The 15055-nt window shown below is 47.8% G+C and overlaps 1 protein-coding gene across 2 annotated transcripts in view; it reads left to right on the forward strand.

Annotated features, from left to right (window-relative positions):
* Window positions 1–944: 944 nt before the first annotated feature.
* The window catches only part of LOC147089340 (NACHT, LRR and PYD domains-containing protein 3-like), a 79215-nt gene continuing 65104 nt past the window's right edge, over window positions 945–15055 (forward strand). Inside the window, exons 1-2 of one of the 2 annotated variants that reach the window (XM_085977184.1) lie at window positions 945–1163; window positions 3363–3527. The gene's annotated coding sequence lies outside the window, so the exon portion shown is untranslated. The remainder of the gene's footprint in view (window positions 1164–3362; window positions 3528–15055) is intronic. The other variant, XM_085977183.1, reaches the window with a different exon arrangement.

Below are 15055 nucleotides of genomic sequence, written 5' to 3' on the forward strand. Positions count from 1 at the left end.
ATTTTTGCCATTCCCATTTGCAACATTTTATCTTTCCTGCCTCTTTCAATAGTACAGGGTGTTTTTTCAATAACTTCCTCCCCTGGCCATCTCTGCACCTGCTTAATATCTGTTACATCTCCAGCTTTTTCCAGTTCTGATGAAGGGTCCCAGACCTGAAACGTTAACTCTGTTTCTCTCTCCACGGATGTTGCCTGACCTGCTGAGTATTTCCAGCATTTTCTGTTGTTATTTCTGAAACGGTGGCATAGTGGTTAGCACTGTTGCCTCACAGCGCCAGGGACCCGGGTTCGAATCCGGCCTCGGGTGACTGTGCAAACTCCACACAGACATTCTCCCCGTGTTTGCGTGGGTTTCCTCCGGGTGCTCCGGTTTCCTCCCACAGTCCAAAGATGTGTGGGTTAGGTTGATTGGCTATGATAAATTGACCCTTAGTGTTAGGGGGATTAAATACGTGGGGTTACGGGGATAGGGTGGGATATGTATTGGTGTAGGGGTTACGGGGATCGGGTGGGATATGTGTCGGTGCAGGCTCGATGGGCCGAAATGGCTTCTATCTGCACTGTGGGGTTTCTGTGATTCTGTGAAATATCAGAGTTGCATTGCCTTCCCGCGCAGGCGCAGTACCGCTCACTTGCCTTCCCGCGCAGGCGCAGTCTCGCGCTCCCTCTGACGCAGGCGCAGTGCCGCTCTGTCTCAGACGCAGGCGTAGTGCCGCTCTCTCTTTGACGCAGGCGCTGTCGCTCTCTCTGACGCAGGCGCAGTACCGCTCTCTCTCTCTCTCTCTCGCGCTCTCTCTGACGCAGGCGCAGTACCGCTCTCTCTCTGACGCAGGCGCAGTACCCCTCCCTCGCTCGCTCTCTCGCTCTCTGACGCAGGCGCAGTGCCGCTCTCTCTCTGACGCAGGCGCAGTACCTCTCCCTCTCTCTGACGCAGGCGCAGTGTTGCTCGCTGCCGTCATTCCGGGGATTGCCGGTCCGGCTCTGTTTGCCTCTGGTGCCGGGCCGGGTTGATCGATGAGTGAGGGTCAGAAACAGGGTCATTGCCCAGGTTACGGGTGCCGCGCTCTGTGACTGAGGGAACTCTGCTCCATTCAGCATTCGGCCCGACAGCGGCTGCTCAGCCCGGAGTTTGGATCACAGCGAGGGAGGGTCACCGCTCCGGTCAGTAACTCCGCTCAGAAAATGGCGCATTTCTGTCGACAGCAGTGAGAATGCGGAAGTCTCGGTTCTAATTTTTTATATCACACGGAGGGAGGGGATTCACAGGATCACAGCTCCGGTTAGTAACTCCCCGGGGAATGAGCTGGACCGGCTCACAATACAGGGGCTGGTCCGGGGGTGGAGGGCGCGGTGGATTCATTAGGTCCCGGGGAATGAGCTGAACCGGCTCACAATACAGGGGCTGGTCCGGGGGTGGAGGGTGCGGTGGGTCCATCAGGTCCCAGGACATGAGCTGAACTGGCTCACAATACAGGGGCTGGTCCGGGGGTGGAGGGCGCGGTGGGTTCATCAGGTCCCGGGGAATGAGTTGAACCGGCTCACAATACAGGGGCTGGTCCGGGGGTGGAGGGCGCGGTGGGTTCATCAGGTCCCGGGGAATGAGCTGAACCGACTCACAATACAGGGGCTGGTCCGGGGGTGGAGGGCGCGGTGGGTTCATCAGGTCCCGGGGAATGAGTTGAAGTGGCTCACAATACAGGGGCTGGTCCGGTGGTGGAGGGCGCGGTGGGTTCATCAGGTCCCGGGGAATGAGTTGAAGTGGCTCACAATACAGGGGCTGGTCCGGGGGTGGAGGGAGCGGTGGGTTCATCAGGTCCTGGGGAATGAGCTGAAGCGGCTCACAATACAGGGGCTGGTCTGGGGGTGGAGGGCGCGGTGGGTTCATCACAATTCACAATTCACAATTCAAATCGCTTTATTGGCATGATAAGTTACATCTTATGTTGCCAAAGCATCAAAATACATTTATGGTTTAGCACATAAACGCAGTTCTATTCATACAGTGTATAAACAGGTATATCCCTGAGTGTATAAATATACATTCGCATTGTTTATATATATTCTTTTCTTAGTTTACTGGTTGTCCCTCTGTTCATGGCAAGCTGTAACATAGTGTGCCGCCAGTGTTATACAGCTTCTCTCCTCTCCCAGTAGGAATGGGAGTTTTTGGTTGTCATTCAGATTTCTGAAATCAGGGCATATTTGTGAGAATTTTTGGTAGAAATTCTCCCTGATGCCCTGATATTTTCCACAAGCTGTGAGGAAGTGCATCTCTGTCTCCACCACTCCCTGACTGCAGTGAGAGCATATCCTGTCCTCTCTTGGCAGCCTGGTCTGCCTGTGTCTGCCTTTTTCGATCGCTAGGCTATGTTCGCTAAGTCTGTACCTTGTCAAGGTTCTTCTCAGTTTGTTATCCTTTACCATGGTCAGGTAATCAGCTATGTTGTATTGTCTGTTTAGGGCCAAGTAGCAATTGAGTTTGCTTTGGGTTTTTGTTGTTTCTGCCCAATACGTCAGATATTTTTCCTTTTGCTTAGCGACGATTGTGTTGGGTTGAATTCTTTGTGTTACCCTGTCACTGTCCTGGGGCTGGTTATTGTTAGTATTGTTAGTAGTTACTTCACTGAGTCCCAGGACTAGTTGACTGAGGGTATTCTTCTTTATGGTCAGCTCTTGGCATTTCAGGGCGTCGTAGTGATAGCATTGGGGATTGCTCATTTGTAGGTGATTCCAAAATTTGGTGGCTCTTTTTTGGATAGTGATTATTAATGGATATTGGCCTAGTTCCGCCCTGCATGCATTGTTTACTGTTTTCCTTTGAGTCCGGAGGATACTTTTACAGAATTCTGCATGTAGGATCTCAATTGGGTGTTTGTCCCATTTTGTAAATTCTTGTTGAGTTAGCGGTCCCCATACCTCACTGCCATAGAGTGCAATTGGTTCAATTACTGATTTGAAAATTTTGAGCCAAATGCTAATTGGGATTTCTATTTGGATTGATTTTTTGATGGCATAGAAAGCCCTTCTTCATCAGACCCCGGGGAATGAGCTGGACCGGCTCACAATACAGGGGCTGGTCCGGGGGCGGAGGGCGCGGTGGGTTCATCAGCAGTTTGGACAGGAAATGGCGCATTTCTGCCCAGAGCAGTGTAAATGGGGGAGTCTCAGGAGGGTGGAAATTTACTGTGAGGAAAATCTCCAAACTAAACACACAGCCCCGGAACTGGGGATCTGAGGAAAGGGACAAAATCAAACAAATACTCGACCTTGAAATTGAATTTTAATAAGCAGATTAAAAGTCTACATTACATTATTTCACGCTTTCAATATTGTTCTTATTTTCTGCTCTGCCGCAATTAGATCTCCCGGTGAATGATGGCGTGATTGAGGAAGGTGCTCAGCTCGAAGTAAACAGGGATTGTAGACTGAGGAACAACAGTAGGTGAACCAGCACAGGATTGTGAGCACCAACCAGAGAGAACTCTTCCGATTCAAAGAGCTTCCATCGGTGGACTGGGGCGAAAGGTAAGAGAGAGTCCCATTGACTCAGATACACTCTGGTCCTGGAGATGGACTGGGGAGAAAGGTCAGGGAGAGTCCCATTGACTCAGATACACACTGGTCCTGGAGATGGACAGGGGAGAAAGGTCAGAGAGAGACCCATTGACTCAGATACACACTGGTCCTGGAGATGGACTGGGGAGAAAGGTCAGAGAGAGTCCCATTGACTCAGATACACACTGGTCCTGCAGACAGTACACACAGGTTACAAAATGAGGCAGGTCTTGGTGAGAATGAGAGTGGGAGTGTCTGACCACCGAGCACAATTATCCAGCATGAGGCCGTGCAATGGGATGTGAAGTGAGATCAGTTTCTGTCTCTAAACACACAGTCACAGTGAATCTTGTGTATGTTTTAAAGTAAAGGGGTTTGATCTAAGAGGTGACTCTGGAGCAGAGCCCAGCAGATGGACACGTGTCTGTTTGTTAGGTGGGGCTGAACACACACCGACACCTTCAGATCTCAGTGTTAAAATATTTCAGATCTGGTGACAAATCAAGGGGAAAGATTGAACAGTGAAACTAATTAAAATCAATTCATTGAACACGATTCAGAGACAAACCTATAGCCTGTGACCAGATATGGAGTATTGTCAGATAGTGAATGCTGAGCACAGCGTTATTATGTCAGAAGTAGGAGCAGAAGTCTGCTACACAGCCCCTAGAGCCTGTTCCACCATTCAATACGATCATGGCTGATCATCGACCTCAACTCCACTCTCCTGCCCGATCTCCATATCCCTGGATTCCCCTAGAGTCCAAAAATCTATCTATCTCAGCCTTGAATATACTCAAAGACTCAGCATTCACAGCCCTCTGGGGCAGAGATTTCCAAAGAGTCACAACCCTCCAAGTGAAGAAATTCCTCCTCACCTGAGTCTTAAATGACCGACCACTTATCCTGAGACTATGCCCCCTAGTTCTCGACACTCCAGCCAGGTGGAACAACCTCTCGGCATCTACCCTGTCAATCCCCTTCAGAATCTTATATGTTTCAATGAGATCACACCTCATTCTTCTAAACTCCAGAGAGTATAGGCCCATTCTACACAATCTCTCATGGGACAGTCCTCTCATCCCAGGAATCAATCTAGTGAACCTTCGTTGCACCGCCTCCAAGGCAAGTATATCCTTCCTTAGATAAGGAGGCCAAAACTGTGCACAGTACTCCAGGTGTGGTCTCACCAAGGCCCTGTACAATTGTAGCAAGACTTCCTTACTCTTATACTCCAGGCCCCTTGCAATAAAGGCCAACATGCCATTTCCCTTCCTCACTGCTTGCTGTACCTGCATGCTGGTTTTCTGTGTTTCTCGCATGAGGACACCCAAATCTCTGATCACCAACATTTGAAAGATTCTCACCATTTAAAAAGTGTTCTGTTTTTCTTCCTCACATTTCCCTACATTATACTGCATCTGCCACCTTACTGCCCACTCACTCAGTCTATCTATATCCCTTTGCAGACTCTGTGTTCCCCTCACAGCTTACTGTCCCACCTAGATTTGTATCATCAGCAAACTTGGATACATTTCACTCGGTCCCTTCATCGAGGTCATTAATATAGATTGTCAATAGCTGAGGCTCCAATACTGATCCTTGCGGCACCCCACTAGTTACAGCCTGCCAACCTGAAAAAGATCTGTTTATCCCGACTCTGTTTTCTGTCCGTTAACCAATCCTCTATCCATGCTGCTTTATTATCCCCAACCCCATGAGCCCTAATCTTGTGTAATAACCTTTTATGTGGCACCTTATCGAATGCCTTTTGGAAATCCAAATATACTACATCCACTGGTTCCCCTTTATCTACCCTGCTAGTTACATCCTCAAAAAACTCTAATTAATTTGTCATACATGATTTGCCTTTCATAAAACCATGTTGACTTTGCCTAATCATGTTATGATTTTTAAGTGCCCTGATACAACTTCCTTAACAATTGATTCCAGCATTTTCCGAATGACTGGCCTGTTGTTCTGTTTTCCCTCTCCCTCCTTTCTTGAATAGCGGTGTTACATTTGCGACCTTCCAATCCGCTGGGACCGTTCTAGAATCTAGGGAATTTTGGAAGATCAAAACCAATGCATCCACTATCTCTTCAGCCACCTCTTTTCGAACACTCGGATGTATGTCATTGGGTCCAGGGGATTTGTCGGCTTTTAGTCCCATTAGTTTCTCTAGTACTTTTTCTCGACTTGTATTAATGACCTTAAGTTCCTACCCTTGGTTCCCCACCATTTTTAGTCTGCTTTTTGTGTCTTCCACTGTGAAGACAGATACAAAATATTTGTTTAACGTTTCTGCCATTCCCTGATTCCCCATAATAATTTCTCCTGTCTCAGCCTCTAAGAGACCAATGTTTAGTTTTACTGCTCTCTTCCTTTTTACATACTTGTAGAAGCTCTTACAATCTGCTTTTATATTTCTTGCTAGTTTTCTCTCATTCTATTTTTCCCTTATCAATGTTTTGGTCAACCTTTGCTGGTTTTTGAATCTTCCCCCAGTCCTCGGGCTTACTATTATTCTTTGCAACATTATAAGCTTCTTCTTTCAATCTAATGCTATCCATAACTTCATTAGTTAGGGTGGGGGGCGGGGGGCTGGGCCAGTGAGGTGGCGGGGGCTGGGCCAGTGGGTGTGGGGGGGGCAGAGGCCTGGGCCAGTGGGGGAGAGTGGGGGCCTAGGCCAGTGAGGGGGCGGAGGCCTGGGAGAGTGGGGGCCTAGGCCAGTGAGGTGGCAGGGGGCTGGGCCAGTGTGTGTGGGGGGCGGAGGCCTGGGCCAGTGGGGGAGAGCGGGGGCCTGGGCCAGTGAGGTGGCGGGGGGCTGGGCCAGTGTGTGTGGGGGGCGGAGGCTTGGGGCGGTGCGGAGTGCTGGGCCGTAGGGGGCGGGTATCTGGGTCAGTGAGGTGGCGGGGGGCTGACCCAGTTTGGGGGAGGGGGTGCTGTGCCCGTGGGGGGACAGAGGAACAACATCACTTGAATTGTACAGGATCGGTCAGAAGGTAAGTTCCATGTTGCTGAGCCTCACTGCAAGTAAAATATGCATTGAATGAGGTGTTTGATAGAAACATAGAAGATAGGAGAAGGCCATTCGGCCCCTCGAGCCTGCTCCGCCGTTCAATTAGATCATGGCTGATCATCCAATTTCAGTACCCTGTCCCTGCCTTCTCCCCATATCCCTTGATCCCTTTAGCCTTAAGAAATATATCTAACTCCTTCTTGAATATATTTAATGAATTGGCCTCAACTGCCTTCTGTGGTAGAGAATTCCACAGGTTCACCACTCTCTGGGTGAAGAAATTCCTCCTCATCTCAGTCCTAAATGGCTTACCCCTTATCCTTAGACTGTGACCCCTGGTTCTGGACTCCCCGCCATCAGGAACATCCTTCCTGCATCTAGTCTGTCTAGTCTTGTTAGAATTTTATAAGTTTCGATGTGTCCTCCTTTGTGAAGACAGAACCAAAGTATGTATTTAATTGGTCTTCCATTTCTTTGTTCCCCATTATAAATGCATGAGGGAGAAAGGAATCTCAGGTTATGCTGATGGGGTTAGATGAAGAGTGCTGGCAGCAGTCTCGTGTGGACCATCAAGTGGCACAGACCACTTGGGCTGAATAGCTTGTTTCTCTGCTGTTAATTCCATGTAAAACAGGAGGTGATGATGCCGCATTTTCTGAGACAGTTTGGTATAAAGAGAACATCAGAAGCTTTGCTCTAATTCTGTAACCTGCAACAAGCAAACTCCTCTGGTGGAACTGGGAGACTCCAGTCGCCCAGCCAGAGCACGTGGAATATTCTGTAAAAGTGAAATGAGTTTAACTGTTTCTATAACATTGAATCACAAATAAGGTTTGTGTATTTCACAGAAGAGGGTTTGATCAGAGACTCGTCCCGTTTGCCACGTGGGTGAAGAGTCAGGCAGGTGCATCTCCATCTCCAGCCTCCCTTTCCTCAATGTTTTGCCGCCTCCCGAATTTCTGCCCATCTTTTTCACAGCCTCATGTTTGAATCTCTCCAATCAGGTTTCTGCTCCTGCCACAGCACTGAAATGGCAGCAACCAAAGTCCCAATCGACACATTCTGAGACTGTGACCATGGTAAACGATCCCTCCTCATTCTTCTCGACCTCTGCCGTCTTTGACACGGTCGAGCACGACATCCTCCAAGGCCTCTCCCCCGTTGTCCAGCTCAGTGGGACTGCCCTCACTTGGTTCCACTTTTACCTACCCAGTCGTAGCCAGAGAATCTCCATCAATGGCTTCTCTTCCCGCTCCCGCACTGTTAACACTGGAGTCCCCCATTGATCGCCCCTCGCCGCCTCCTGTTTCTCATCTCCGTGCTACCCCTTGGAGACAGCCGAATACAAGTGGTCAGCTTTCACATGTACCCTGACCCCACTCTGCTCCACATCTCCACCAGCTCTCTCGAACCCGCCACTGACTCTGCTTTCTCACGCTGCTTATCCGACATCCATCTGTGATTAGCTACACATTTCTCCAATTAAACATTGGTAAGACCCAAGACATGGTCTTTGGCCCCTGCCAGGAATTCTGTTCCCTCCTTGTACCCAATCAGTGTCTCAGATTTAAACATACCATTCGCACGTGATATCAAGAAATGGCTGCCTGCACTGGATACAGGAAAGGGTATGGGCCCCGACAACATCCCAGCTGTTGTGCTGAAGACTTGTGCTCCAGAACTAGCCGTGCCTCTAGCCAAGCTGTTCCAGTACAGCTACAACACTGGCATCTATCCGACAATGTGGAAAACTGCCCAGGTGTGCCCGGTCCACTAAAAGCAGGACAAATCCAACCTGGCCAATTACCGCCCCATCAGTCTACCCTCAATGATCAGCAAAGTGATGGAAGGTGTCGTCGACAGTGCTATCAAGCGGCACTTATTCACCAATAACCTGGTCAGTGATGCCCAGTTTGGGTTCCACCAGGACCACTCGGCTCCCGACCTCATTACAGCCTTGGTCCAAACATGGACAAAGGAGCTGAATTCCAGAGGTGAGGTGAGAGTGACTACCCTTGACATCAAGGCAACATTTGACCGAGTGTGGCATCAAGGAGCCCTAGTAAAACTGAAGACAATGGGAATTGGGGGGGTGAAACGCTCCACTGGCTGGAGTTATACCTAGCACAAAGGAAGATGGTTGTGGTTGAAGGGCAATCATCACAGCCCCAGGACATCGTGGCAGGAGTTCCTCAGGGCAGCGTCCAAGGCCCAACCATCTTCAGCTGCTTCACCAATGATCTTCCCTCCAACATAAGGTCAGAAATGGGGATGTTCGCTGATGACTGCAAAGTGTTCAGCGCCATTCACAACTCCTCAGATAATGAAGCAGTCCATGCCCGCATGCAACAAGACTTGGACGACGTTCAGGCTTGGGCTGATAGGTGGCAGGTAACATTCGCGCTACAGAAGTGCCAGGTAACGACTAACACAAACAAGCGAGAGTTGAACCACCTCCCCTGATATTCAATGGTATTACCATCGCTGAAACCCCCACTATCAACATCCTGGGGGGTCACCATTGACCAGAAAACTAACTGGACCAGCCACATAAAAACTATGGCAACAAGAGCAGGTCAGAAGCTAGGTATTATGTGGCGAGTGTCTCACCTCCTGACTCCCCAAAGCCTTTCCACCATCTACAAGGCACAAGTAAGGAGTGATGGAGTATTCTCCACTTGCCTGGATGAGTGCAGCTCCAACAACATTCAAGAAGCTCGACACCATCCAGGACAAAGCAGCCCGTTTGATTGGCACCCCATCCATCACCTTAAACATTCACTCCCTCCACCACCGGTGTACCGTGGCTGCAGTGTGTACCATCTACAAGATGCACTGCAGCAACTCGCCAAGGCTTCTTCGGCAGCACCTCCCAAACCTGCGACCTCTTCCACCTAGAAGGACAAGGGCAGCAGGTGCATGGGAACACCACCACCTCCAATTACCCTCCAAGTCACACATCATCCTGACTTAGAAATATATCGCCGATCCTTCATCGTTGCTGGGTCAAAATCCTGGAACTCCCCCCCCCCCCCCACCCCCCCACCCCCCGTGACAGCACTGTGGGAGTACCTTCACCACACGGACTTTAGAAGTTTAGAAGAATGAGAGGGGATCTCATTGAAACTTATAAAAGTCTAACAGGACTAGACAGACTAGATGCAGGAAGGATGTCCCCGATGGCGGGGGAGTCCAGAACCAGGGGTCACAGCCTAAGGATAATGGGTAAGCCATTTAGGGCTGAGATGAGAAATGTCTTCACTCAGCTGGTGTTGAATCTTGGAATAGCTGGGGTCCTAGCACCAATCCCTGCGGTACCCCACTAGTCACTGCCTGCCACTCGGAAAAAGACCTGTTTATACCAACTCTTTGCTTCCTGTCTGCCAGCCAGTTCTTTGTCCAAGTCAGTACCTTACCCCCAATGCCATGTGCTTTAACTTTGCACACCAATCTCTTATGCGGGACCTTATCGAAAGCCTTCTGAAAGTCCAAATACACCACATCCACTGGTTCTCCCTTCTCTATTCTACCAGTTACATCCTCAAAAATTTCCAGTAGATTAGTCAAGCATGATTTACCTCATAGAAGCAAGCCGGGTAGATGGAGTTAAGATACAGCTCAGTCATGATCGAATTGAATGGACGAACAAGCTGGAACGAATGAGTGGCCTACTCCTGTTCCTACGCCTCTATTTATAAAGCCAATGCTGCCATATACGTTTCAAAAGCCTTATCGTCCTGTCCTGTCACCGTCAAAGATGTCTGTATCTATACCTCCAAGTTTTTCTGTTCCTGCAATCCCTTACAATTAAAACCAACTGGTACAATTTAATCGCCTCATTCTTCCCTCCATAATGCAGCATTTCACACTTCTCTGCATTAAATTTCACCTGCCATGTGTCAGCCCATTTCACCAGTGTCTCCATTTCCTCCTGAAGTCTTCTGCTATCCACCTCACGGTTTACGACTTTTCTGAGATTCGTGTCATTGACAAACTTTTAAATTATGCCCCGTATACCTAAGTCCATGTCATTGAAATATATCAAAAAGAGCAGTGGTCCTAATCCCGCCCCCTGGGGACACTGTATACTTCCCTCCAGTGTGAACAATATCGGTTCACAACTACTGTCTGTTTTCTGTCCCTTCACCAATTTAGTATCCACGCTGCCACTGCTCCTTTAATATCATTGGCTTCAATTTTGTTAACCAGTCTATTATGAGGTACTTTATCAAAGGCCTTCTGAAAGTCCATATACAGAACATCAGCTGCACCACCTTCATCAACCCTCCTATTTCATCGATTCGTTCATTCAAGTCAGCCAGATTTGATTTGCCTTTTAAAACAAATCCATTTTGGCTGTCACTAGTTAACCCATGTTCTTCCAAGTGACAGTTAATTTTGTTTTGGAAATGTTGTCCCGAGGAGTTTGCTCAACACCGATGTTAAGCTGAGTCGCCTGTGGTTATTTGGTTCATCACTCTCTCCTTTTTTGAACAGTGAAGTAATGTTTGCAGCCCTCCAGTCCTCTGGCACCTTTCTCAGATCCAAGGATTGGAAGATTGTGGCAGAGCGGGTGACATTTCTATTTGAGCCTTATCAACCGTTTTAGTACATCGTCCTAATCGATTTATATCCTGTCCAATTTCTCTACCAGCTCCTCCTTTACTGTGCGATTGGCAGCATTCTCTGCTTTAGTGAATGCAGAGTGATGTAAGCCCCCAAAGTGTGGACTAAGTGATATGCAAAGTCGACAACACTGGCTTGTTGTAAGAAAGACAGACCCAATAATTGAAGTAAAAACGGTTTATTCAGGCCTGGGGAGCTGTGGCTCTTGCGTCCCAACACAAGGCTCCAACTCCACCGAACCTCTTGAGGTTCACACAGTTATACAAAAATTAAGGCCCTGCCCTAAAGGCAGGGATAAGCTTATTAGCATATACAGAATTATAGTTAAATTGTAATTATAAAACCGTGACATTCCATTCTTCCAGTCGCTTACAAATCTCACATTTCGTTATCAGTTGGTCCTGTTACTTTCTCATGACCCGGGGCCTCAACTTTATTACTTTACGATCGTCCATTTGCTGTTGTCAGATGGCTTGGTCTTTTTAAGTATTTCTCTAAGATAGTAGATCTTTCCAAAGCGGGCAATCCGCAGACTTTCTGTCTCTCTCTTGAATTATTTCTACAGAGCAAAAACACTTTAGTTAGTTTAAAGAATAGAACCCTGTTGAGCTTCACACTAACAAACCCTTAAGTGCAAAGGTGTCGACTCACGTGGCCGAACCCATATATCTCTCCCTCTTTCTAAGGGGTTGTTTTGACAGTTTTAATCTCTCAGCAGTTAACCCGTAGTCCTGTTTAAACCTTATCTGGGTTTATACAACTTTTACAGACTTCTATTGTTCAACTCGGAGCACGAATTAACCTATTCCCTCCATTTTGTATATTGGTGTTACAGATGAATCCTGGTTTGTTTTACCTTATTAAATCCAATTTTTAATATCTTACTTCACAGAGGCAAAGTGCTAATTTATTACCTCAGCTGTGTCCTCGGCTTCCACAAGATGATTGCCTTTTTGGTCGTTAATCGGCCCCACCTTTCCTTGGACTATTCTTTCATGCTTTATATGTTTATAAAAGGCGTTCGTGTTCCCTATTATGTTACCACTAATCATTTCTCATACATTGTGCTTGCCCCTCTGTTGCTGTTGTGTGTTTATTCCACTAGTGGCAGCTTTAGTGAAACAGCAACGTACTGAATTTTACAAAGTCTCAAACTGGTACTGAATTAACTGAATCGCTTTTACATTTCCACAGTGGGGAAAGGAAAGGCCGCTGATTGATAGTTTCAATGGCCGCACGTGCATGGGTACACACACAAATGGAGAATTATGATTGTAAAACAGCAGTCACATCCACCAGTTGTATATTCGTGGTGTTTTCTGAGATCCCAGATGTTCGATCCGTGTGTTAATGGAGACACGGAATGCAGGAGTTGATTTAACAAATGTTTACTGAACAAAGTCTGGAGGTGAACTAACTGCACAAGACGCTACACAGGCTTATATACCCGAGTGGTCACTACTGGTACAGTATACAGGGGCTTCAAAAACATAGTTCCTCTTAAAGGTGCATACACTACAATTCCTCCCCTTTTAGATAAATAGTACATAACATTTTAAGTAATCATTAAATAACATTTTTACAAGAACAATAATATACACATTTGCTGAAGTTAATCAATTACAAATTCAGTCTCTCTGGAGGCTTCCTGACTCGGTCCGGACAACGCCTCGGTGGTGTAGTAGGTTCTTTTGGCAAGGTCGATTCGGCTTCAATGCCAGTGTCGGGTTCATCTGGTTCCAGTATCACCGGATCAGAGGTAGATACTATGGGTATCTCTGCTTCATCATTAGGCGTATAGAGTTGTGGTGTCGGTTGTCCCTTTTCGGATGACTATGATCTGGTCAGCATGGCGCTTTATTATGCTTTCTCCAATATCCACGGTATACATCAGCGGTCCTAGTTGTGTGCAAATAGTTCCAAGCTGCCATTTCTCAGTACGGTAGTCCCGGGCCAAAACTGGTTGACCTATCTGGAAGGTTCTAGTTGGCCTTTCATTCATGCTTTGAAATTGCTGGTTCTCTACGTCCCTTCTGATGTTTGGCTTGACCAAATCCAGCCGGCATCTTAGGCTTCTATTGAAAAACATCATGGCGGGGGTTTGGTTTGTAACCACGTGTTGCATTCCTGTACGCAAACAAGAAGTTATCTACCTTATGTTGTAGATTTATGTCTTCATTACCCATGGCCTTTATGGCCTTCTTGATGGTCTGGACAAACCTTTCAGCCAATCCATTGGTGGCGGGATGGTATGGGGCGGACGTGTAGTGCTTAACCCCATTGTTTTTTAAGAACTTCCTGAATTCTTCGGATACAAATTGCGGTCCATTATCAGAACAGATCTGTTCAGGCAGCCCATTCCTGGCGAATATGGTCCTTAATGCTGTGATGGTTTTTTCCGTGGTGGTGGAGGACATCTTTATTACCTCCGGCCACTTGGAGTGTGCATCCACCGCGATTAAGAACATTGAGTCCATAAATGGACCAGCAAAGTCGATATGTACCCTTTGCCATGGAGATGAGGGCCACTCCCATGGATGTAGAGGGGCTTGTGGTGGGGCGTTTTGGACCTTCTGGCATCCTAGACAGCTCTTGGTCATTTCTTTGATGTCTCCATCGATACCTGACCACCACACAAACACTCTGGCTAAGTTCTTCATTTTCACTCCAGCCAGATGCCCCTCGTGAAGCTCCTTTAGCACTTTATCCTTGAGTTTGGGTGGAACCACCACTCTGGATCCACACATCAAGGTTCCTCGGCACACTGACAGCTGTTCTCTTCTTTGCGAGAATGCTGGCAACAGTGGTTCGCCATGTGCTGGCCATCCCTTCACCGTTAAATCGTAGACTCGTGAGAGAGTCGGGTCATTTTGCGTTTCCTTTTCAATGGTAGAATTTGTCACCGGTAGACATTCCACTATGGTCAAGTGGAACATCTCCACTGGGTCCACTGTAGGCGCCTCTTCCACCGTTGGCAACGGTAGGCGTGATAACCCGTCAGCATTCCCATGCTGTTTTGTTCCTTTGTATTCTATGTCATATTGGTGTGCCCCTAGGAAAAGGGACCACCTCTGTAGCCTTTGCGCTGTCATAATGGGAACACCCTTTTTAGGGTTGAATATGGAGACGAGGTGTTGATGGTCAGTCAACAAGGTAAATTTTTGTCCGTGTAGGTAATGGTTGAATTTCTTCACCCCCCGCACCAGGCTGAGTGCCTCCCTGTCGATCTGGGCATAGTTACGCTCAGCTGAGTTCAATGAACGTGACGCAAAAGCTATCGGCCGCTCCGAGCCATCAGGGAATTTATGCGATAATACTGCTCCCACGCCGTAAGGGGATGCATCGCACACCAATCTGATTGGCAGTGATGGGTTGTAATGAGCCAACACTTCCCTGGACGTGATCAAGCCTTTGCATTTATGGAAGGCACGTTTACAGTCTTCACTCCATTTCCAAACTACTCCCGTTTGTAGCAGTGCGTTAAGAGGGTGCAGAACCATCGACAAGTTTGGTAAAAATTTATGATAGTAATTTACTAATCCCAGGAACGACCTTAATTGTGAGACATTTTCAGGCGCTGGGGCCTTTACGACCGCTTCAATTTTTTCAGGTGACTTATGCAACCCTTCTTCGTTAATGACATGGCCACAATATGATATTTGTTTCTGGAAAAATTCGCACTTGGGGCGATTTGCTCGTAGGCCCCGTTCTCTCAGCCTCGTGAGCACCTGCTCCAAGTTGGCAAGTTGCTCGTTGTCGTTTTCTCCTGTTACAACGATGTCGTCTCGGTAGCATTGAGTCCCCGGAATCCCTTGCAGGACTTGCTCCATAGCTCTTTGCCAGATAGCCG

This window comes from Somniosus microcephalus, unplaced genomic scaffold, assembly GCF_052327205.1.
Source record: "Somniosus microcephalus isolate GS21.2 unplaced genomic scaffold, FLI_Smic_1.0 unresolved_chr4, whole genome shotgun sequence".
Taxonomy (NCBI): Eukaryota; Metazoa; Chordata; class Chondrichthyes; order Squaliformes; family Somniosidae; genus Somniosus; species Somniosus microcephalus.